A 26,006-nucleotide genomic window follows, 5' to 3' on the forward strand; every position below is an offset into this window, starting at 1 on the left:
GAAGTCATTGGACGAAACGCGACAGATGTGGCCTTCCTGTGACGTCACTACTCATGCTGATGCACGTGTCCGGATCACACGATCGCACTATTACCATCTTGAATGCGGGCTGGCTGGTGAGACACAGGATGCAGAGACTGGAGCTCTGATATAACAAAACGCCTTGTTTTTATTTTCTCATTGTGGGTGTGATTTTAAGGGGGGTTTGTTTGGCAATAAATTTGTTGGATGATACTGCACTATGGTGAGTATTTTCTTTACCCACATGTGCTAATCTGGATATGAGAGGATCTTCTCTGGAGTTTGTTTGGTGATATGCTGGATACATAGTAGTAGGCTGGGTAATTACCAACACATGAGGATCGTCCTTTGGAGTCTGTTTGGTGAATGCTGGATATATACGGACATGCTGGTTAATTACTAGCACATGGTGAGTGTGCATTTTGATGGGGTGTTTTTGAGCACTGAATACCACATTGCTTATGAAGGAGGATCTCATTACTTCATTTACTGCGGATCATGTTTATATGGACTTTTCTGAATGGACTATATTGAGATTCCCTATTTATTGTTTTTTTTTGTTTGCACTAATAATATGCACTTATTTGTTGGTGGTTATATCTAGTTGTGTGATTTGGTTTGCGCTATTTGTGATTTGTATATTTTTCACATTTTTATTATTCTACTCCACACATGTTCCTCATCAGACCAACTGCAATTCATGCATGCCCTACAGCTGTACTTTGTAGTTTGATGAGACAGTTAACAGAGTACACAAAAACAAGACCAGTTTTGTGCTTTGAACAAACTAGCATTGACTGTCTCATGTTAACACGCCAGACCTGATGAGATCACCTGTTTTGTTGGTAAAAGAGAAGTTTTTTGTTTTTTGGGGGGTTTTTTTTACACTTACCTAGTTGATTCTAAGGATGAGAAATGACCAATCAGACACCGCTGATCGCTCAGTTCTCCCTGCCGCTCTGAGCAGAGAGCCGGCACTGTCAGTCACTGCTGTCTGCTCCACCCGCGCTTACTGGAGTGCTGGGATATGGAAGGGGCAGGAGGGGTTGGCTCACTGAGAGGCTGAGCCAGGTGCTGCTCCATGGTCCTGGGTGGATCCCAACCATATGGTCACTAACTGTCCTCAGCCTGGAGCCTGCTGTCCACTGAAAACAGGTCACACTGGTGCAGAACTAACTCCTGTGATCCCAAACAAGCTTTGGCTGTACTCCTCCTTTAGGGCCGGCATTCCGGATGCGTTTATGCATGCACATTTTTTACGCATTTTTTTGTACATTCCAGTGCGGTTTTTATGCATTCTGGAGCGTTATTGATGTGTTCCAGTTAATTTTCCCCTGCTCTCTTTTTCTTCAATTTAAATAGGGACATGTGCATTCCAGTGTGATTTTGGTGCATTCCGGTCATTTTTGACGCGTTTTACTGCATTCCAGTACAGTTCTATGAACAAAGCCTAATACAACGATCGGATATAATACTGTATACTTTACTAATGACACTGGCTGGGACGGGGTAATCATTGGCTGAAACCTGCTGAAAAAACGCATGCACAGGTCAGCATGGGGGCTCGCACCTGAAAACCCAGAAGCAGGCAGCGGCGTATGATTACGTTGCCTAACCTGCAGATGTTGCCTGCTAACCGTAAATCTACTGTCAGCCGACAGCAAGCGGTTAAACATTAAATAAATGATCAGGTTGATTGCACTACCTCCCATAATTTGATGAAACAACGATGCTTAACCTCCCTGGCGGTATGATAATTTCAGATTTTTGGTGCTGAAAGCGGTACCATTATTTTGCATGGAAATATGTAGTTTTTTTATTGTAGGCTGTAATTTTTAGGAATAACTCACTGAAATCTGTCCGAACAAGAGTCTAGTAAACATCCCGGGTAGGATAAAACTTGAAACACGAAATCATAAATTATAATTTAATAAATATTCATAAAAAATAATATTATAATAATAATAAATTTAATTCAATAATATAATCAAACCAAAAACACTGAAATTTGACATATAGCGCCAAGTTCGCCCATCACTGAGCAAAGTCGCAAAATCGTTTTCAGTGTCTGATGATGAATTTCCCCCACGAATCATTATCACTCAATTCTGCAAGTGGTTCTGATTTACTATCGCTGTTCTCTAGCTGATCTAAAACCGCTTTTGACCTAAAAGGAAGCTTTTTGGACGCCATGGACATTTCTCAGTTTTCAGGCAGAAAGAACAGACAAAATGCAGGCAGGGCACAGGACAAAGCAGTCGGGACAAAATGTATGTGAAATGGGTTGAAACAGCAATGTTTTACTATGTAAAATTTGTTTGGAAAAAAATGACATTTTTTAAAATTTTCAAATTTCCCGCCGGCGGCGGCGCCCGTACGTCCCAACGTCACAGGGACCGTAACACAGAAGCCGGATGCTGGCATCAGCCGGAGGAGATGGCCGGGGACGCTGCAGGGGACACATCGCGGGAGCGAAGGACAAGGTAAGCTCTGCAGGGACTCCCTATGCAGCGCCGCATGGTAAGCCTGAGTGTAGCTCAGGGTTACCGCTTTTGGTATTGACATTTTACCCCGAGCTACACTCGGGAATACCGCCAGGGAGGTTAAGGGATACATTATATTTTTTATTTTGAACAATAAATAAATGATCAGGCCCTCATAAAAAAAACATTAACTTAGGAAATGCATTACTTTTGATAATTTGATAAAACAATTCTACTGCAGTGATACATCATTTTTATTTTAAACTGTAAAAAGTGATAAGGTTGATCAGAAACAACATAAATTAGAACATAAATTGAGCATTATTACTCATAAATTGATAAAAAAAATATGTTGAAGGGATTATTTATAAGAAGGAAATTCAAAATAATTCTGATGATGTAATATCTCATTCAGATAGTACTTGGCCTTTTCAGGATAAATAGTTGGGTGCAGCTTGCTGAAATCTAGATACACATCTCCATTTGGCCTAATAATCAGCACTTTCACAATGTTAATGGAAGGAATAATGCCAGTTGGCACTGAGCACCGTGATTTAGTACCAAAAGTATTGAGCAAATACAATGAAATATATAGAGCTGTAAATAATACAGATATAAACCTTGAGCCCGGGTTCACACTAATGTGGCGCAGAATTTGCACCGATTTCTATGCGAATTCCTCACCACATCACAATCACAACCCGTTCAGGCTGCGAGTGTGTATGTTACGTTAACAACACCCCGAAATCGGTCCGCAAAATGCGGTGCGATGCGCAGAATCAGATCACATGGGTGTGAATACCCATGAGATCCAATTCTAGTGTGGACCAACAAGAGGGTCCTGCATCTTTTTGGTGTGGATGCGGTGCAATTTGAACCATACAAAATGTATGGCTCAAATCGCACCGCAGAGTATTCACATGTGCACAGGAATTCGGTGTGGTACCTGTGCGAATCACATGCGATATGCCGCACCGCAGAAGTATGTGAACCCGGGCATAAGATAGTTGGCTGTTGAATTTGACACATACAGCCCTGGCCAAAGGTTTTGACAATGACACAAATATTAATTTTCACAAAATCTCAGTTTTTATGATGGCAATTTGCGGATACTCCAGAATGTTATGAAGAGTGATCAGATGAATTGCAATTACTTGCAAAGTCCCTCTTTGCCATAAAAATGAACTTTAGCCCCCAAAAAAACATTTCCACTGCATTGCAGTCCTGCCACAAAGGACCAGCTGACATCATGTCAGTGATTCTCTTGCTAACACAGGTGTCAGTGTTGACGAGGGCAAGGCTGGAGATCACTCTGTCATACTGAGTGAGTTAGAATAACAGACTGGAAGCTTTAAAAGGAGGGTGGTGCTTGGAATCATTGTTCTTCCTCTGTTAACCATGGTTACCTGCAAGGAAAAACGTGCAACCATCATTGCTTTGCAGAAAAAGGGATTCACAGACAAGGATATTTCTGTTACTAAGATTGCACTTAAACCATTTATGAGATCATCAAGAACTTTAACCCATTACCTACTGGGCACTTATACCCCCTTCCTGCCCAGGCCAATTTCCAGCTGTCACCGCTGTCGCACTTTGAATGACAATTGCGCGGTCATGCAACACTGTACCCATATGACATTATCATTTTTTTGTGACAGATAGAGCTTTGTTTTGGTGGTATTTTATCACCACTGGGGTTTTTTATTTTTCCTTAAACAAACCAAAAACCACTGAAAATTTTGAAAAAAAAAAGTTTTTTCTTAGTTTTTGTTATAAAATTTTGTGAGAATGGGAGGACGTCATATGACGTCCTCCCAGAACGAGAGAACCACCTTCATTGGACTATATGGCGGGCGGAAGGTGGTTAAGGAGAGAGGTTCAGCTGTTGTGAAGAAGGATTCAGGGTGCCCATAAAAGTCCAGCAAGCACCAGGACCGTCTCCTCGCCCAGCCCAACAGTGCCATGGAAATGCCTGATGCTGATCCAGTGTGGTGGTATCCAAGTCCACCCCAGCATTCAGAAGAGGACCTGCTTGGCTTCACACCCTCCATCCAGAATTGCTCAGCCTGCACCAGGCACACTATGGTGAAGACTCTAAGGTAGGACAGGGGGAGTAAGGATGTGAAAAGTTCTTATGTGATGAGGGATTTTGGCATGAAGCTATTTCTTGGAGCATGGTTATTTATGTATGTAAATTTAATTAATTTATTTTAAAAAATATTTGGGGGGTTTTTGGCCCACAAAGGTTTGTAAAATATATGATGTGACCCCTGTACTTGTACCTGTAAAATGTGGAGATCCCTGTTGCAACCCATTGTTTATAACAAAGATAAGTAAATGTTGCGTTTTCCTTTTAATTGTGTGTAGTGTGTTTTTATTAACTGGCACAAGTAAGGCTTAACGTGAACATACAGGTGAAACTCGAAAAATTAGAATATCGTGCAAAAGTTCATTTATTTCAGTAATGCAACTTAAAAGGTGAAACTAATATATGAGATAGACTCATTACAAGCAAAGCAAGATAGTTCAAGCCGTGATTTGTCATCATTGTGATGATTATGGCTTACAGCTCATGAAAACCCCAAATCCACAATCTCAGAAAATGAGAATATTGTGAAAAGGTGCAATATTCTCGGCTCAAAGTGTCCCACTCTAATCAGCTAATTAAGCCATAACACCTGCAAAGGGTTCCTGAGCCTTTAAATGGTCTCTCAGTCTGGTTCAGTAGGAATCACACTCATGGGAAAGACTTCTGACCTGACAGTTGTGCAGAAAACCATCATTGACACCCTCCATAAGGAGGGAAAGCCTCACAAGGTAATTGCAAAAGAAGTTGGATGTTCCCAAAGTGCTGTATCAAAGCACATTAATAGAAAGTTATGTAGAAGGGATAAGTGTGGAAAAAAAAGGTGCACAAGCAGCAGGGATGACCGCAGCCTGGAGAGGATTGTCAGGAAAAGGCCATTCAAAAGTGTTGGGGACTTTCACAAGGAGTGGACTGAGGCTGGAGTCAGTGTATCAAGAGCCACCACACACAGACGGATCCTGGACATGGGCTTCAAATGTCGTATTCCTCTTGTCAAGCCGCTCCTGAACAACAAACAACGTCAGAAGTGTCTTACCTGGGCTAAAGAAAAACAGACCTGGTCTGTTGCTCAGTGGTCCAAAGTCTTCTTTTCTGATGAGAGCAACTTTTGCATCTCATTTGGAAACCAAGGACCCCGAGTATGGAGGAAGAATGGAGAGGCCCAAGGACCCAGAGTATGGAGGAAGAATGGAGAGGCCCAAGGACCCCGAGTATGGAGGAAGAATGGAGAGGCACAAGGACCCCGAGTATGGAGGAAGAATGGAGAGGCGCAAGGACCCCGAGTATGGAGGAAGAATGGAGAGGCACAAGGACCCCGAGTATGGAGGAAGAATGGAGAGGCACAAGGACCCCGAGTATGGAGGAAGAATGGAGAGGCCCAAGGACCCCGAGTATGGAGGGAGAATGGAGAGGCCCAAGGACCCCGAGTATGGAGGAAGAATGGAGAGACCCAAGGACCCCGAGTATGGAGGAAGAATGGAGAGGCCCAAGGACCCCAAGTATGGAGGAAGAATGGAGAGGCACACACTGCAAGATGCTTGAAGTCCAGTGTGAAGTTTCCACAGTCTGTGGTGATTTGGGGAGCCATGTCATCTGCTGGTGTTGGTCCACTGTGCTTCATTAAGTCCAGGGTCAACACAGCCGTCTACCAGGAGATTTTGGAGCACTTCATGCTTCCTTCCGCAGATGAGCTTTATGGGGATGCTGACTTCATTTTCCAGAAGGACTTGGCTCCACCCACACTGCCAACAGCACCAAAACCTGGTTCAATGACCGTGGGATTACTGTGCTTGATTGGCCAGCAAACTCGCCTGACCTGAACCCCATAGAGAATCCATGGGGCATTGGCAAGAGAAAGATGAGAGACATGAGACCGAACAAGAGCTGGAGGCCGCTATTGAAGCATCCTGGTCTTCCATAACACCTCAGCAGTGCCACAGGCTGATAGCTTTCATGCCACGCCGCATTGAGGCAGTAATTGCTGCAAAAGGGGTCCAAACCAAGTACTGAGTACATATGCATGCTTATACTTTTCAGAGGTCCGATATTGTTCTATGTACAATCCGTGTTTTATTGATTGCATGGAATATTCTCATTTTCTGAGATTGTGGATTTGGGGTTTTCATGAGCTGTAAGCCATAATCATCACAATGATGACAAATCACGGCTTGAACTATCTTGCTTTGCTTGTAATGAGTCTATCTCATATATTAGTTTCACCGTTTAAGTTGCATTACTGAAATAAATGAACTTTTGCACCATATTCTAATTTTTCGAGTTTCACCTGTATGTACATGCTGCATACGTAGTCCAAGTCAAATAGAGGATGCAAATGCTAAAAGCTTGAACAAACCTTGGAGAACTGATTTACAAGGCACAGCTTGCATATCCATTTCTCGGAACAAACACTAACACCAAGGATGAAGTCTAAGGCCAAATGCCAAACCCAATTATGTTACATTTTCCTTTTCTCTGGATTAGAAAACAAATCTACTCATATATAGCTCAGCAACTGTCTTTGTGCACTCAAGCCTCACGATGGAACTTGTCACATGGGGTAGACATGGAAAATTTCATCACCAAAAGCATTTTCTAACTTCTGGTTTTCTGAACTCAATAATTACTTTACCTGAGGTCTAAGGTTTTTTGGCATTTTCATAACAACATCAATAGTTAATTTGGAGCTGAACCCAGTAAGTTGTGCCCAAAAAAAGGGAAACCGTGGATGAAGGACCAGTCACCAGTATTGTCTGTGGTCTCTCTTCAGCTTATCCTTTCCCATTACTGACTTACCAGACTTTGTTCTGCACTGTTCTGTTGTATGGTGAGGTGGCCATCTTGGTCATATCATAGATGTGACCAGTAGCAGGAAAGGTGGAGGAAGCAGAAACACACAGAATAAATGAAGCAGAAGCAGGGAGGTTCTTGCACTGCAGCTCCTCAGGTACAACAGATTTACTCTTCCCATCCGGCACATGCACATAAACAACCAGGCAGAAGCAGCTCTGATGCGGGTGGACATTTCTAAATGTCCCCCCGCATCCGCCACCTGTGCACACTCCCTGCAAATGTGCAGCGACACGACCTGTGCCCACTGGGTCCACCAGACATAGCAGAACATGGATCGCTATACCGCTGTGGGTGGCCCCAGTACCATGTTATAGCTGATTGGCCAATCAACGAACACATGCACATTAGTAAAGATGTAATTTCCTGGCATCGTTGTTTACTACTGTGAGCTCTGTGATTGATCACAGTAGTCACATGGTACAAGGCAGGGGCGGACTGACCATTGGAGAATTCGGGCACTGCCCGAGGGCCCGGGGTCAGTAGGGGGCCCCATGAGATGTCCCTGGTACCTTTCATAGGATTTTTTGCGTGTGGTTTGAGTGTGGGTGAGGACACAGGGGCCCCTTGATCCCCTATTGTCCGGGGGCACCATGAGTTGTCAGTCCGCCCCTGGTACAAGGCCATTCACAGCAGCCTTGTAACATGTGATAAACTGTGACCAATCACTCAGCATTTCTCAATTTTACCAATCACTCAGCATTTCTGGCTGCAGAGAGTGAGAAATTATTGTTTTTTACAGCCAACATGGCTATAAAAGCAATCACAGTATAGAAAAACAAATACTGATCACCCCCCCTCTACAAGTAGTACAGTATCACTTTGGTGATACTGTACTGTTAGGGTGACAGTAGGTAACAAAAATACATTAATACTTAAGTTAAAAAAAAATTAAAAAAAAGTAAAAATGTAAAAAATTATTTTTGTTTACATTTTATATTTTTTCTGATTTGGGTTATTTTTTTTTACCAAAAAAGATAGCAGAGTACATTTTGGACTAGATTTATGAAGAAATATTATTTGTTTGAAAAACGTTATAAGAAAACTGCTTTTTTTCTTTTATGCAGCAAAAAATAAAAAATCTGGTGGTGATTAAATACCACCAAAAGAAAGCTTTGTCTCAAAAAATGGTAAAATTTTCATTTGGGTACAGTTTTGCATGTAATTGGCATTCAAAGTGTGAGAGCACTGAAAGCTGAAAATTGGCCTGGACTGGAAGGGGGTAAAATTGTCCAGACATGAAGTGGTTAACTAATTAATATGAACGAAACAAAACAAAATTTTCCATCATGTACATCTCTATTTGTTACTATCCTCTTGCAATTCCTTGTACAGCAGGACTCGGAGGGAGACAAAAGCAGAACGAGAAGTCAATCAGGTGTAATGCACTGTAAGTATCACACTGATAGGAGGAGAGAGATGAGTGACAGATCAACTCACAAGCAGGGGCGGACTGACAACTCATGGGGCCCCCGGGCAATAGGGGATCATGGGGCCCCTGTGCCCTTGCCCAAACTCAAAAAAGCCTATGAAAAAGGTACCAGAGGCATCTCATGGGGCCCCCTACTGACCCCAGGCCCTCGGGCAGTGCCCGAGTTTCCAAATGGTCAGTCCGCCTCTGCTCACAAGTCTGCTGATTCTCACTTCACTGTCAAGTTCCTGGGTGGGGATGAGACCCGTATATGAAGGTGAAATGGCAACAGAGAAAGATCTAGATCCCCCCAACAACTTTGCCAGAGTGGGCTGCTCTGTGTGGAAGAGCTGTGAATATCTCAAGTTTGGATGGACAGAAATACAAATCCTGGTCAGGTAAAGCAGTTCCCATATACAGCGGGTAAAATAAGTACTGAACACGTCACCATTTTTCTAAGTAAATATATTTATAAAGGTGCTATTGACATGAAATTTTCACTACATGTCGGTAACAACCCATGCAATCCATACATACAAAGACACCAAAATAAGTTCAGAAATTTAGTTATCTGTAATAAAATGGAATGACACATAGAACATGCTAACTAAAATGTATTTAATATTTCATACAAAATCCTCAACTGATGGCCTATAAAAAGGTGTCTCATTATCAAGGTGTCACACAAGAAACATCTCAGAAATTAAGTTATGTGTAAAGAAATGGAATGACACAGGGAAAAAGTGTTGAACACGCTAACTGAAATTTATTTAATACTTGGTACAAAATCCTTTGTTGGTAATGACAGCTTCAAGATGCCTCCTGTATGGAGAAACTAGTTGCATGCATTGCTCAGGTGAGATTTTGGCCCATTCTTCCACACAGTCTTCAAATCATGAAGGTTCCGTGGGCCTCTTCTATGAACTCTGATCTTTATTTCTTTCCATAGATTTTCTATTGGATTCAAGTCAGGTGATTGGCTGGGTCATTCTAGCAGCTTTGAAACCAATTGAGAGTTTCCTTGGCTTTATGTTTGGGATCCTTGTCTTGCTGAAATGTCCGCCCTCGTTTCATCATCCTGGTAGATGGCAGCAGATGTTTATCAAGAACGTCTTGGTACATTTTTCCATTCATACTTCCTTCAATGAAGTTTGTCAGTACCATATGCTGAAAATCAGCCCCACACTATGATGTTCCCACCTCCATGCTTCACTGTTGGGATGGTGTTTGGGGGGATGTGCAGTGCCATTTGACCTCCAGACATGGTGTGTATTATGGCATCCTGACCAGACTATATTCTCCTAATATTTCACAGGCTTGTCTAAATGTTGTGCAGCAAACTTTAAACGAGCTTCAATGTGCTTTTTCTACAGCAATGGAGTCTTGCGTGGTGAGCGTGCATACAGGCCATGGCGGTTGAGTGCATTACTTATTGTTTTCTTTGAAACAATTGTACCTGCTGATTCCAGGTCTTTCCGAAGCTCTCCACAAGTGATCCTTGGCTCTTGGACAACTCATCTAATAATTCTTTGCACTCCTCTGTCAGAAATCTTGTGAGGAGAACCTGGTCGTGGCCGGTTTATGGTGAAATGATGTTCTTTCTACTTCCGGATTATGGCCCCAACAGTGCTCACTGAAACATTCAGAAGTTTAGAAATCCTTCTGAAACCAATGCCATCAGTATGTTTTGCAACAATAAGGTGGCAAAGGTCTTGAGAGAGCTCTTTTTGCTTTTACCCATCATGAGATTTTCCTTGTGTGACACCTTGGTAATGAGACACCTTTATATAGGCTATCAGTTGAAACTGAACCACCTGATATTGATTTGCACTGACAAGGGACAGGATTACTTTCTAATTACTGATTGATTTCAGCTGGCATCTTGGCTTTCCATGCCTTTTTGCACCTTCCTTTCTTTATTCACGTGTTCAATATTTTTTCCATTTTATGACACATAACCAAATGTTTGAACTTATTTGTATGTGTGGATTGCATGGGTTGTTACCAACAAAATTTCATGTCAATAGCAGCTTTAGAAATATATTTCTCTAGAAAAATGGTGACGTGTTCAATACTTATTTTACCAGCTGTATGTATTTCATTTGGGAATTAAGGTGTTTGCCTGGATTGGACTTGCCTGGATTGGGCCCTCATTATAAATATTTCCCCTTTGTCAGTATGTAATGTGTAAATCCTCATTCATGCGGGTGTAATTAAACATACACCCCCGTGTTCTGCCTACATGGGATGCACAGGTGTTCTGTGCATCCACGTGCAGGCAGTCAAGCAAGATGCAGCGGCTGCACAGACGCAACCAGTGCTCCCAATCTGATATTCGTGTGGATGTAGGTGCATACTGTCTGTCTTCAGGGACGCGCACTGTGCCCACAAACATTTCAAATCGGGTGCAGTGGATGTGTCTGTGCAGCCGCTGCATCCGATGAATGGGACTGCCCGCATGCTGATTCAGGGCCTGTGCCTCCCGTGTAGGTAAAACATGGCCCTCACATGGGCGCATGCTTAAGTGGATGAGGCCCACACTGCACTTCCACAGCAAGCATATTTGTCTGTAAAAATCATTATGAATAAAATTCATGTACAAGTTCCTGTTGCCTGTGTTCCTTTCAATTTCATCTTATTTGGACTGGAAATTACTTGGAAATTCAAATGACGTGGGAGGAAATATATTACATTGAGTTATAATCAGAAAAATACAGAAACATCCAGATTTAGCTCAATTTCTGTTTCCAAGTTTAGCGCAGACATTCCTTCATGTGTTTGCTATTTAAACAGTTGGTTACATAAGAGAACAGGCACTTTAAATGTTTGCTTTTGTGATGACATCATCCCTGTTTAACCCCTTCACGCCTAAGGGTAAAGCAAATCTAAATGCCTAAGCACAATTTTGCAACGTTGACATGTGTTAGTAAAACCGTACATATCATCACAACTACTTTGTACATCCAGGTGGATTATACCTCATTTTTTCAGGACAAATCGGACTTTCATTTGGTGGTAAATGGCAATGGATATCTCCTGATTTTTTTTTTTTTATCAAAGGCAAATTGGCCCAAAATAGTAAAAAAAAAAACTTTTTTTTTTATTTAGCTGTGTGTTTCTTGTTATTACCATAAGCTGCCACCAAAGAACAACCCAAAATACATTCTCCAGCTCTTAACCACTTGAGCACCTGAGGATTTACCCCCCTTAATGACCAGGCCTCTTTTTGCTACTTGGCGCTGCACTAATTCAACTGATAATTGCGCGGTCATGCAATGCTGCATCCAAACGAAATTTATGTCCTTTTTTTCACACAAATAGAGCTTTCTTTCGGTGTAATTTGATCACCTGTGCGCTTTTTATTTTTCACGCTATAAACAAAAAAAGGCCAAAATTTTGAAGAAAAACAATATTTTTTACTTTCAGCTATAAAAAATATATAGTAAACTCAAAGTTGGTTATAAATTTAGGCCAAAATGTATTCTGCTCCATGTTTTTGGTAAAAAAAATCCCAATAAGTGTATATTGATTGCTTTGTGTGGAAGTTATAGCGTCTACAAACTATGGTATAGATACTGCAATTTACGCCATTTTCCTGCTATACAGCGCTGCACTAGTTTAACGGACAATTGCGCACTCATGCAATACGGTACATAAATGAAATTTACATCCTTTTTTTCCCCACAAATTGAGCTTTCTTTCGGTGGTATTTGATCGCCTGTGCGGTTTTTATTTTTTGCGCTATAAAAAAAAAGGCTGACAATTTTGAGGAAAACAAAACAATATTTTGGACTTTTTGCTATAAAACATGTCCAGTAAAAAAAAAAATGCAAAAATCAAATTTAGTCATAAATTTCTGCCAAAATGCATTCTGCTCCATGTCCAATGTAAATTAATTGGTTTACGTGAAAGTTATAGCGTTTACAAATGGCGGGAAAGATACTGGAATTTTTAATTTTTATTTATACTAATAATGGCGCCGATCAGCGACTTTTGGTGGCAATCAGCGACATATGGCGGCGACCAGCGACTTATGGCAGGACTGCGGGACAGCGGCGGACATTTTGACACTGGGGGGGGAACTGACTTGGGGTCACTGACATCCCCAGTGACACCAATACAGTGATCAGTGAAAAAAAACCACTGAAACTGTACTAATGTCACTGGGGAGGAAGGGGTTAACATTTTTAGAATTTGCAGTGTAAGGGGAGTGTTTTACTAGGGGGTGGGGGTGTGTACTTGACGGGGGGGAGGGAGGGGGGAGCTGATCGAGGGAGAGAAACTCTGCAGCTTCTCACAAGCTGTCAGAGAACTGACACAGAACAGGGCTGTGTGTAAACAATCCAGCCCTGCTCTGTGTCAGCGAACACCGGCAATCGCGGGGAAACGGCCGGTAAAAACCGGCCGTGACCCGTCGGCTGACACCCACTGCTAACACCCGCGGGACAGGTAGGGCGAGCAACTGACCTTTTGACCTTGACCCTTGACCCTGACCCAAACAATAACCCTGACACTGAACTAGATCAAACCTTGATCTAGGTATTTTTTCTTTATTTTTTCTTTTATTTTTTTAAATATTTATTTATCTTTTTTTTACAAACATTTTTTTTTCTCTCTATGCCGGGAGTTAGAGAGATTCAATGTATCTCTCTTCTCCATTCATAGAGAAAGAAAAAACAAGGGGGCCGGGCTGCACAGTGACTGATCACTGTGTTAGCCAATTAGAGTCTATCACAGTGATCATGTGACCTGGAATCAGGAGTCCCAGGTCCCGATTGTTAGAATGGGACTCGGGGCTCTCAGTGTCACCGTGGTCTTTGTGCTGGGAGCATGCAGTGCAATGCGCTCCCAGCACAAAGACAAGTACGCAAATATGCGACCCCACAGAAAACAGCCCAGTTCTGTGAGGCCGCATATTTGTGTGACGTCGGCATCAAGGGGTTAAAATTCTGTTCCAGTCCCACTTGTTCAAACTGTAATAAGCCAACACCAGCTGTCACATACCTGATAGAAGTCTGAATTGACAAGGTCAGCCTCTCTTGTATCTCCAACCCAGGCCCCACTGAAGGTGGAAGAGATGGTGCTGAGGGACAGGAGAACACAAATGCCTGCTGATATTGATTGCAGAAATTGTGGCTGGAGGTGTAACTTCGGCCAGCTGAGGTTAAGGAAGCACTCCACTGTAACTGCAAGATCTGGGTACGTGGTTTGCCGGAGCTTCTGATAAGCGTGAGGTCGGAACACACCGTGACAACCGGAGCTGATGTAATGGATAGCCAGGACAAGCACTCGGCAGGACTGTAAAGCCAAACTGGAGCCGGAAGTGTAGTCAGAGTAATAGCCAGGGTCAGCAATGAGCAGGCAATGAGGTACCAGAACATCAGACAGGGACGAGGTCAGGAGGAAGCCAGGATCAGAAACCGATGAGCAGAAGCATGAATAGAATCCAAGAGTAGGCCAATGGTAAGCTGGGTCAGTAACAGATACACACAGGACAGAGCAGGACACAGGGAATTAGCTGAAGACCAGTCAGCACTGACATAGAGAAAGAGCCTCCTTTAAATAGTCCGTCTGGTGCCATAAACTGTGGGCACGCTCCCGCGAGTCAATGCTCATTTTTAGCAATGGGCCCGTGCTCATTTCTGTGCGTGATGTTGCGTGCATGCGCATTTCTATGTGCCAGTCGCCAAACAGGAATTCCCTTACACCAGCCTCCCACTAATTGCTCCAACATTGCCCCATTACTTCTGGTAGAACTAATGTTGGAAGTTAACTGAGCACCCTTCATCACTTTGACTATGGCACGGTCTGCAGAAGGTCAGATTGAGCCTACAAGTTTAATAATCCACCTGTGGCTGCACATCAGGTCACAGCTTTGTCCCTCACTGCTTCTGTGCTATGTTAACACGTTTGACTAGCTAGTTCTACATGCTCACCATTGCTGGACAGTAATCGGCGCTGCAGTGTGGTCATGCTGCAGCTCCACACCTTGCCTTAATTATCATTGCTTAAAGCCTAACTCCATCTTTCCATCACAGTGGATTCACCTTGCCTTCTAAATGGGACCCAGGTCCTGAAGATACCTGCTAGCATCCTTAGATGATCTTCAGAGTGCCCCTGGATCTCCGAAAACCTGGGGTGTTCCATAAATCATTAATGGTCTCACTAGCCAATGGGGAGATATAACGGCGCAGGAGGAGATGAACCAACACCCAGGAGGTGCCTATTTTATAGAAACAGACCACCATAGAAAGTAAGGCTGGTCTACAGATCCACCTTAACTCTAAGTTTCAATATAGGAGATTTAAAAACAAAAGGCAATAGAACATTCAATAGCTCATTACAATAGTTCTGCAGATAAAACATCCCACCACTCCAACACTTCTACTGAATGTTGGTCAAGTTGAACCTGAAGATGCTGTACTTCTGCTCATCTGCTGGTAGCTCTGACTGATATAAGATATAAGATATACGATACACTCACAGGCCACTTTATTAGATACAACTTTTCAATTGTTTGGTAACACATATTGATAATCAGCCAATCACATGGCAGCAACTCAATGCATTTAGGCATCTAGACGTGGGAAAGAGGACTTGCTGAAGGTCAAACTTATCATCAGAATGGGGAATAAAGGGGATTTAAGTGACTTTGAACGTAGCATGATTGTTGGTGCCAGATGGGCTGGTCTGAGTATTTCAAAAACTGCTGATCTACTGAGATTTTCACACACAACCATCTCTAGGGTTTACAGAGAATAGTCCAAAAAAAGAGAAAATATCCAGTGAGCGGAAGTTCTGTGGACGAAAATGCCTTGTTGAGGTCAGAGGAGAATGGGCAGACTGCTTTGAGATGATAGAAAGGCAACAGTAACTCATGTCAACATGGACCAAAATCTCTGAGGAATGTTTCCAACACCTTGTTGAATCTATGCCACGAAGAATTAAGGCAGTTATGTAGGCAAAAGGGGGTCCAACCTGGTACTAGCAAGGTGTACTTAATAAAGTGGCCGGTCAGTGTATATGTTGGCCAGATATGTGGTGTTGACTTCATTAGTAACTTGCTCCTTGTTCTCACTCTCTTTATAATGTGTTGGGTGGAGTCCTCTGTAATGTAGTTAATTCCTCCCAGTTATCCATTCAGTCACTACCAATGGTGTTGCAAAGTCTGCCACACACTTGACCACAGTAACAAAAGCTGGAAATACTATCGCTTTCCTTAGCTTCCAACTGGCAAGTGGCACAACTGCAAAAAAATGACTATAGGGGTTATTGGAGGATGGGGAAAGGGAAATGGACTATAGCACCCAAATACTTCCTTTAATTTACTATTAATTTTTCTCAAGAGAAATCATAGATGGTATCTGAAGAGTGATGCATAATGCTGATCGTTGATTTTTTATTTTTTTTATTTTGTTATCACATTATACAATTACAAAGCACTGCAACATAAATATAATTTGCGGAACAACTGTTTAGCTAACACACAGAGACGTATTTAGCAAATAGCAAAGTCTTGCATTAAAGTGTATAATAATGAACAACTACACTGTATACATCTTTTCTCATGTGTCTCTTTAACCTCTTCAATACCGGGCACTTTTACCCCCTTCCTGCCCAGGCCATTTTTCAGGTTTCAGCGCTCTCACACTTTGAATGAAAATTGCGCAGTCATACAACATTGTACCCAAACTAAAATTTTATCATTTTCTTCACACAACTAGAGCTTTCTTTTGGTGGTATTTAATCACCGATGGGGTTTTTATTTTTTGCTAAATTAACAAAAAAAGACCAAAAATTTTGAAAAAAAAAACACGTTATTTTTTGTTTCTGTTGTAAAAGTTTGCAAATAAATAATTGTTCTTCATAAATTTAGGCCGAGATGTATTCTGCTACATCTTTGGTGAAAATAACCCAAATTAGGAAGTATTTTTTAGTTTGTAGGAAAGTTATAGAGTTCACAAACTATGGGATATATCTGAATATTGATCAATCCTGAAGTACTGACAGCCAATCTAATTTCTTGAGGTCCAAGAATGTCAGAACAGTACAGATATCCCCCAAATGTCAGAACAGTACAGATATCCCCCAAATGACCCCTTTTTGCAAAGTAGACAGTCCGACGTATTTCATAAGAGGCATGGCGAGTTTTTTGAAGTTGTATTTTTTTGGCATAATTTTTCGGAAAATGAAAAAATTAAAAAAAATATTTTCACAATTTTGTTTTTACATACTGTCACCAGTGTAGTACAGCGTCATCATATAACTGGCATGGCGGTGATCAGGGACACTGACTGGTGACAGTATGAAAAAAATATATATATACATTTTTTAAAAAAATTTTTTCATCATTGTTAATTTTTTATTACATTTTTTTCTTTTTTTAAAGATTTTTTTTTAATATTTCACTATGACCAAAGTAGTATAATGTTGCCATAGTAACATTGTACTACTTTGGGGAAGTGATCCGTATTTTTTTTTTTTTTACACAATTTGCTATAAGCAAGCATTTACCTGAATGACATCGATTCGTTCAGGGTTTTTTTTTTTTTTTTGTGCTTAGCTGTGATTTGGCCACGGCTAATCACATGACACAGCTGGGCTGCGATTGGCCCAGCTTGTGCATGTGATCACTGTGACCATTCACAGCTAGCCACACTAGTATACAATGGATGGCATGAATGAAGCCATCCATTGTATACAACTGTCATGTGACCTGCTGTGATTGGTCACCAGCAACGTGGCCAGTACTCATATCTGTCATCGGCCATGTCCGAGGTACACGGCTCGTGACAGATCGCACCGCTGCGTGGCTCTTCAGGTGTGCAAACTGTGCATGTCTGGGAGGACGCCATATGGCGTCCACCCGGAACGCTGAAGAATTTTGCCGGCCGCCTAACGGCCATTGGCCGGGCGGCAAATGGTTAAATTCGATGCTAATAAAGAAAAATGCCTGTCTGTCTGCAAGAAATCCAGTATGCTCCTAACTTCTTGTTTGGGTTGACAACACAGCGCCTTTGCTGCACTGTAATCTTGAATAGCGTTGTCAGCCCTGCCTGCTGGACTACAGAACTCCCCCCATCCCCTACCCTTCTCTGCTGTCACAAGTTAGCCTGCAGTTTCTTGTTTGTGTTCTTACCTCCTTACTGCAGTGCTGTTCCTGATCCCTTTCACATGTGTGTTAGTCTGTGCTCACCTATGAGCATTGTCTGCTTTCTCTGGGTTTTATTTCCTTCCCTTCCATCACTTCCTGGCCCGCCTCCTTGTTTGCCTGCCTATATAAGACATGCTCAGTCTAGGCCACTTTGCCTGAGCAACTTCCTAGTTGTTAGAGCTCCTGTGTGTTGCTATTGCCTGTATCCTGCATTGACTACTTGTGTCCCGGCTTCATTCTCTGACTGTGCTTGTTTTCCGCCCGTCCTGACCTCGACTAGTCTATTGTATTTCCGTTTGTCTCTTCCCATTGTACTCTTCTCCCACGAGCGGTCTCCTCATCCTCAGCTGGGCATACCCGAGGGCTGCGACCTAGTCCCAGCTTGCTGCAAGTCCGTCCCCACCATCAGGGGCTCTGGTGAAGAAGCAGGCTGGGGCTTAGACTCCGTGCCCTGGGGAACCAAAAATGCATGGCATTGCATGTGCATAGGGATAATGTTATGGCGATTTTAATTATTTGAACTGCGTCAGTATAACAATTCATACAGCAAATATTCCATTTTTCTTAATCCTTTAGATGTAGAGCTAGTGAATTAAAATGTAAATTATAACAATTATATTAAAAATCTAAAACAAAGTAAGCGTCTTAATATTAAAATAATTAAAGTAAAATACTTCCTTCCTTTAATTTTGCCTTGGAAACTTGGTGACCAAGTATTTGAAGCATTCTCCATCTCTTGGAAGTGATTTTACGAATTGCTTCATCAATCCCAATTTTATGTGGAGAGATGGTAGAAGAACTTTATGGGAAGGTACCAAAGTTTCTCGGAGGACATTTTTTTCACCGACTGTTAGCACCCTCGGCTGCCAACTCTTCTTGGTCCAGTGATTTTGTCGGTCTTGACTGTCCCATAGCCACAGAAAACAAGGGTATTTGGTATACCCAGCTTGTTGCCCGAGCAACATGCACAAGACCTTCAAGTCCCCACACACTTGCCAACCATGGTCTTCATATTTAAGTTTACGAAGAACCAATTCCAAGTTCTCGTAGCTTTCCTTCAAGTGTACGGAATGACCTACAGGTATGGAAGCGTAAAAACCACCGTTGTGGAGTAAAACTGCTTTGAGACTTCTTTTTGAAGAATCTAGAAAAAGACGCCATTGCTCTGAATCATATGGATTTTAAATTGACCCATCAGACCTTCAACATCGATGCAATAAACCAAGTTGTCTTCCTAGGCGAAGTAAGGAACGAACTCCTTTTCACGATGTCTGGACCATGAAGATGACACTCCTGGCAACAATAAATTCCTACTTTTCAGCCTTGATCCAAGTAACTCAGCGGCATCTTTGGGAAGATTCAAGTCTCTTACCAAATCATTCATCTCCTGAAAAAACAATTTTGGTCTTGTATCATCTTCAAAGTCAGAACTTGATTTGTCATCTGGTTCAGGTATGACTTCACCTTCATCGGAGCTAGGTATCTCTTCCAAGGTAGCAGGGGGCTTGGGTACTGATATATCTGTGCCATGGGGGATGAGAAGAAGATTGGGGTATGAAATGGAATGCTTCCATTTGGAATTAAACCCTTTCACATCGCATGAACAAAAGTAACAGTCGTCACTATGGTTCTTTTGCTCTCGTTATACCATAGGAATCCCATAACGGAAAGATTTTTTCTTACCCTTGAACCAGTTTCAGAGGTCCTCAACACACCGTTTGCACACTTTATGAGGCACCCAAACTTTATCTTGATCTCCGATTTTTAGTCCAAAGTATGCAAAGTATACTTTTTTCACAAAGTCTGTAATATTCTGCTGTTGCTTCAACACTGTATATTCACCACGGATGAAACAGAAACTGTCTGGCGAATTAATACACTTTCGCGGAGCCATAACATAACGGATGAAGAATGACGAGCTAACACGAACTGCGATGAAAAAGTGTGAACAGCCTAGATCCAAGAACCTGATGATGATTTGTGCACAAGTGTGGACTGCAGGAGAGAGCAGCTCTGTGTCTGTACATGTGATGTCACAGTGCTGGCCACGCCCCCCTGCACTGACCAGAGCTGCTGCTATCTGCCCTGTGTCTCCCTCCCACTGGATTCTTCAGGAAAGATTAACCCCTTTGACCATTAGAAGCACAGACTCAGGGCTGAGGCTTACATATACAGCATGCTGCTGAGTATCCCAGTAGTCAGACATGTCACTCAGAGCAGCACTTGTATTCACCCCCTTTGCAGGGGGGGGAGGGGCAGAGATTGTTTACCTGCAAATAACAACAAAGGGCCAGAAGAGAACTAGGGAAATGTGGAAATAGAATTTTTTTTCAGTAAAACTTGCTTAGCTTATGTACAGTATATATTGCTGACCATCAGATTTACAGTGCTATATTTTTTTTTACATAACTCGGACAACCCTTTTAAGGTTTTTTTGGCATTTTATATCTTAAATTCACTTATGTGAATTAATTAATAGTAATTTGGACTTTAAATTTGGTTAAAAACCCATAATATAAAAAAATACCAAAAATTAAAAAAAATTTGATAAATTTGAAGACAATTTTGCATTTTGTAGCAAATCATGATGTCTAGGAGTTTTTTCAATATTTTATTTGTTTTCAGCGCACCAAAATACATGGAAATTAGATGAAAATAATCAAACAGCTTTTTAGTATTTATATATATATATATATTTTAGCAGAGGCCCTAGAGAATAAAATAGTGGTTGCTGCCATTTTTAATCTGGGGGAAAAAAAAAATATATATATATATGTGTGTGTGTGTATGTATACGTATAGAGAGAGAGATTTTAGCAAAGGCCCTAGAGAAGAAAATGGTGGTTTTAATCTGGGAAAAAATACACACATACAGGGAAGGACTCACCATTTGGAAACTCGGCCCAGTAGGGGGCCCCATGAGATGCCCCTGGTACCTTTTTCAAAGGCTTTTTTGAGTTTGGGTAAGGACACAGGGGCCCCATGATCCCCTATTGCCTGGGGGCCCCATGAGTTGTCAGTCCGCCCCTTCACACATATATTTATATATATATATATATATATATATATATATATATGTGTGTGAATATATGTATATATATATATATGTGTGTGTGTGAGACGGGAGAACTTGAAGAAGCTGCTTTGCTGTTTTGCTTTTACTGAAAAAAAAGCAAAACAAAATACCAGGTTGATGCCTGTAGCTAAATGTATAAATTATACGTAACCTTCCAGACCTCTGATGTATAATTATCACATTATATAGGCGTGAAGATTACTTCAAATCCTCAAAGATTATATATTGTCTGAAAGCTGAGACCCTTTAAAATATAATGGCAGTAGCTGCACTTTTTTTTTTTCACACAGTATCTGCGCACATGTTTATCAAACCTATATTTTCAGTAAAAAAAATACAAAATACGCTAAAGTTAATTTTGGGGCACCCAAACAACATATTACCCAGCATTTTTAGTAACATATAAGAGATGAGGTTGTGTTGAGTAAAGAGATACCAAACATGATAAGCCTCAAAATTGTGCATGAAAATGTCAGTACCCAAAATTGTCCATAGACGGCACTTTAACCTCTTCACTCCAAGCGTACGCAAATATGTGGCACCTCAGCGGCTCGGCCATGATCCCGAGCGGCCGCATATTTGTGTACCATTTGTAAGCAAACATGTGCTGAGAGCGAGCACCCTGCGGGCTCCCAGCACGTGTCAGCGTCCCACAGAAAGGTCCCCATCTCTCCTTGTGATCGGGATCTTTCTGACCATGTGACTGCCGTGACAGCCAATCACTTCGGTCACATGACCCTAAACCCTGTCCCGCCTCCTGGCATCAGAGACCCCTTAAAGGGCCGGGAGGCGCCGGCGCGAAGGGGTTAAAAAACTTCACAGATCATCAGTTTAGTGTTAACCAGAATTGTTGTTCTCACTCTGGCCTGTGTGGTGATACCTAATATGTGTAACACAATTGCCGCTGTTGTATGCAGGTGCACACAACATGTACATATGATGTGGGTGCACATGAGGCCAGCGGGATTTTAAAATTTGTGTTTTTGTATGTTACTTTACTTTTTTACCTTTTTTTTTTTCTACACTTAACTTTAGTCCTATCACAAAGGAGTCTGATAGCCTCTTTGAAGTAATAATAAAAATAATACAGCGCAAATAATACAAATAATCAGAACTGTGAAAAATTATATGTGAAAGTCCAAAGAAAAAATCCCAAATTAAAGTCCAATGTCCCAAAAAATATGAAAAAATTAATTATTATTTACTCAAATTTTATAAATTTTCCAGCTTGCTCTCATCTTCTGTGAAAAGCATTTTATAGATCCACACTCACCAAATGCTGTGAATTCCCAAACTGGTATGGCTTTAAGATGCAAAAAAAGGCAAGCCTTCAGGTGGGGTGGGGTGTCCTCAGAGATGATATAACTCTTTATGCGATTTCACACTGACTCTCCTTCCCAGATATTTCCTCATATAGCGAAAAAACATAAAAGAAAAAGATGCCAATGATATATTACTATATACCGATAAAAAATATATATTTTATAAAAAATGCAAAAAACACCTTCCTTACACTCACATAAAGTAATTAAGCCCAAATTTCCACAGGGTAATTGGATCTCCCACATCACAGATGGTAATCCACCCTTATCATGAATGCTGCTGCCAGACTCATCCACCTTACTAACCGTTCTGTATCTGCCACCCCTCTCTGCCAATCCCTCCACTGGCCTCCACTCCGTGTCCTCCACCCCTCTCTGCCAATCCCTCCACTGGCCTCCACTCAGTGTCCTCCACCCCTCTCTGCCAATCCCTCCACTGGCCTCCACCCCTCTCTGCCAATCCCTCCACTGGCCTCCACCCCTCTCTGCCAATCCCTCCATTGGCCTCCAATCAGTGTCCTCCACCCCTCTCTGCCAATCCCTCCACTGGCCTCCACTCAGTGTCCTCCACCCCACTCCCTCCTCACTGGCTGTGATTGACAGCAGTGGGAGCCATAGTCTCAGTCAACGAGGAGAGACTCGGCAGAGCCTTGGCTCTTGTGCACATCACTGGATTGGGATCAGGCTCAGGTAAGTATCAAGAGGGGCTTTCGGGGGGGGGGGGTGCTGCACTCTGAAAGTTTTTTTACCTTTATGCATAGTCAAATACCTTCAGCCTTTACAACCATTTTAAGAAAACACCAGGGGTCTATTAAACCCCTAATGTTGCCTATGGACCCCAGTGAAGCCCATCAGGCACAGATTGCGCTTGATCAGCTTGACAGCTGTGAACCCAGAAGCAAAAAAAATGCTTGTCACTTACAAGGGATCCCACTGCTCTACCCACAATGCCTGCCCTGGGCCTGCAGGAGAGACTGCGGAGCCCGTGAGCAGTCGGGCAGTGATTTCCATAATGTGAGGAAGTGATCGGGTAGCTTTCACCAGAAAGTCGACTGTTGGGCTCACCATTGTAAACTTAGTCTGGGCTTGAATCGCAGTGGGGAGTGTATTTAACCCCTTGGCGCTGGTGCCTCCCGGCCCTTTAAGGGTTCCAGAAGCCGGGAGGCGGGCAGGGTTTTAGGGTCATGTGACCACCGTGATTCACTGTCACGACGGTCACATGATCGGGAAAGGTCCCGATCGCAAGAGGAAATCGGGACCTTTCCATGAGTACCGAACGTGTGTGCTAGGAGCGTGCAGGGCACGCACTCTCAGCACATATGCTTTTTTTAATCGAACGCAAATGTGTGGCTGCTCGGCATCTAGGCCCAGACGCCGGGAGGCCGCACATTTGCTTTCGGCCAGCGTGAAGAGGTTAAAATCCCTACTAACCATTATTTATAAACAGCACTGGTAGAAAAGGGGTTAAATTGTAGAAAAAGAACCTTGATGGCAGAATCACCAGGAATTTTCTTATCAAAGCTGCAGATTTAAAATGATTAAAAACAACTTTGAAATGATATTTTGCAATTATATTAACAAGTTACATGAGGTTATACTGAGGTTACATGAGGTTATACTATATGATAACTATGATATTAATAAATGTTAAAATATAATATCATATCATATTATTAAGTTTTTATATTAACACAGTTTTAAATCAATTTTATTTTATATCAATAAGATTTTAAACATTTATTACTCTTGGTATGTTAGTAAGATTTTAGTGATTGGTTTTACTTCTACGTTATGTAACTTTCACCTTTGCTTGAAAGCGCATGTTCTGGTTTTATTTACAGCTACATAACATTATTAAATGGAAAATATGTGGAGCCGCTAAGAAAAGGTAAATTATTCATGCCTCTTAAGCACAGTATATATGTTTACTGAAGCTACATCTTCAACACCTGCAAAAACATTTTATTTAAAGTGAACCTGTCACATGGATAAAGTCTGTAAACTCACAATATTGCTGAAGAGTAGGCTTCTACCATAACCTGCAAATCTCTTAAGGAGCCCCCTGATTCCACACACACTGTCCAAAGAGGTCCTAAATTCATCTCCAAATGTTATAAAACCCTCACACATCACCGTTCCAAAAACAGGATTGCAGTGCCTAAAACAGAGAGAATTGTGGATTAAAAGTGAATAGCCAATTTTTTAATGTAGCACAGACCCTACACCAGGGCCGGATCTAGGGGGATGCTGGGGTGGGCTGTGCCGCCCCAGATTTTAGCTGTGCCCCTCCAGATCTCAGAGCACATACGCTGATCCATGAACCAGTCTGATGCAAACAGTTGATGTAAGGGGGCACTCTGATTGGGATAACTGTTCATATGTTAGTGGATACTCTGATGGGGACACCTGATATAAGGGAGCACTCTGATGAGGATAACTGATCATATGTAAGGGGGGCACTCTGTTGGGGACAGTTGATGTAAGGGGGGACTCTGAAGGTGACATCTGATGTAAGGGAACGCTGTGATGGGGATCCTGATGTAAGGGGCATGCTAACGGGGGCACCTGATATAAGGGGGCACTCTGATTGGGACACCTGATGTAAGGGGGCACTCTGACTGGGATAACTGTTCATATGTAAGTGGACACTTTGATGGGGACACCTGATATAAGGGGGTACTCTGATTGGGATAACTGTTCATATGTAACTGGGACTCTGAAGGTGACACCTGATGTAAGGGAACGCTCTCATGGGGATAACTGTTATAAGGGGCACTCTAATGGGGACATCTGATATAAGGGGGCACTCTGATAGGGACCCTGAAGTAAAAGGGCACTGTGATGGGGACCCCATGTAATAGGGGACTCTGATGAGGACTCCTGATAAAGGGGCACATGATGGGGACCCCATGTAATAGGGGACTCTGATGAGGACTCCTGATAAAGGGGCACAGGTTCTGTTTAATCATCCCAATCTAATGACATACTAGTCGTGACACTGTGACAGACTCTCAGTGACTCACACACAATGTTGACATTGTGCCCCCTTACTTTTTTTTACTGTACCCCCAGATTAGATAGGCTAGATCCGGCCCTGCCCTATACCCACCTTGCCGTTTTGTCCCAGGTTCTATTCCCTATTGGGTGCACAGTGACCAGGCACACAGCAGTTCCACAGTCTCACAGCATAACCAGGCAGTGAGTGTTTTTTCTTTAGGTTCAATGCTTGTTGGAACTGGTCAAGGTGTAGGGTGAGCCCTTGGATACTCCGAATTCAGTGTCCAGTGTAACAGAGGACACTCTTTGGTTCTAACTAGACTCCTTAGGGTGGGCACCTTTGGACTAGTATGTGAATAGACAACTCAGGGGGCTTCAATTGCTGGAGGAGCCCTAAGTCAGCAACTCTGGAACAAAACCTCAAAGGGTTAAGCAGCAACAGTCACCAGGATCTTGCTTAGACCATTACTCACAATGTGTACTTTTATGCCTCCTTCCAATACCAGCCAGACACTTCTCCAGTGAGCCTCCAGGCCAGACCCTCCGTGAACTCCCTCTGACTTGGATTTAGCAACTCTGAAAGCAGACCCCACAGCTGTCCCTGAGCTGG

The 26,006-nt window shown here is 42.3% G+C and overlaps 1 long non-coding RNA gene across 1 annotated transcript; it reads right to left on the reverse strand.

Moving 5' to 3' along the window:
• Window positions 1-2,292: 2,292 nt before the first annotated feature.
• Window positions 2,293-23,893, reverse strand: LOC149450487 (uncharacterized). The gene is made up of 2 exons (XR_016315245.1): window positions 22,351-23,893; window positions 2,293-3,910 (listed from the first exon to the last, which is right to left on the reverse strand). It is a non-coding gene; the product is annotated as an uncharacterized LOC149450487 (long non-coding RNA).
• Between the last annotated feature and the right edge of the window lie 2,113 nt (window positions 23,894-26,006).

This window comes from Staurois parvus, unplaced genomic scaffold (assembly GCF_062004578.1).
Source record: "Staurois parvus isolate SC_StPar_1 unplaced genomic scaffold, SC_StPar_1.0 ptg000574l, whole genome shotgun sequence".
Taxonomy (NCBI): Eukaryota; Metazoa; Chordata; class Amphibia; order Anura; family Ranidae; genus Staurois; species Staurois parvus.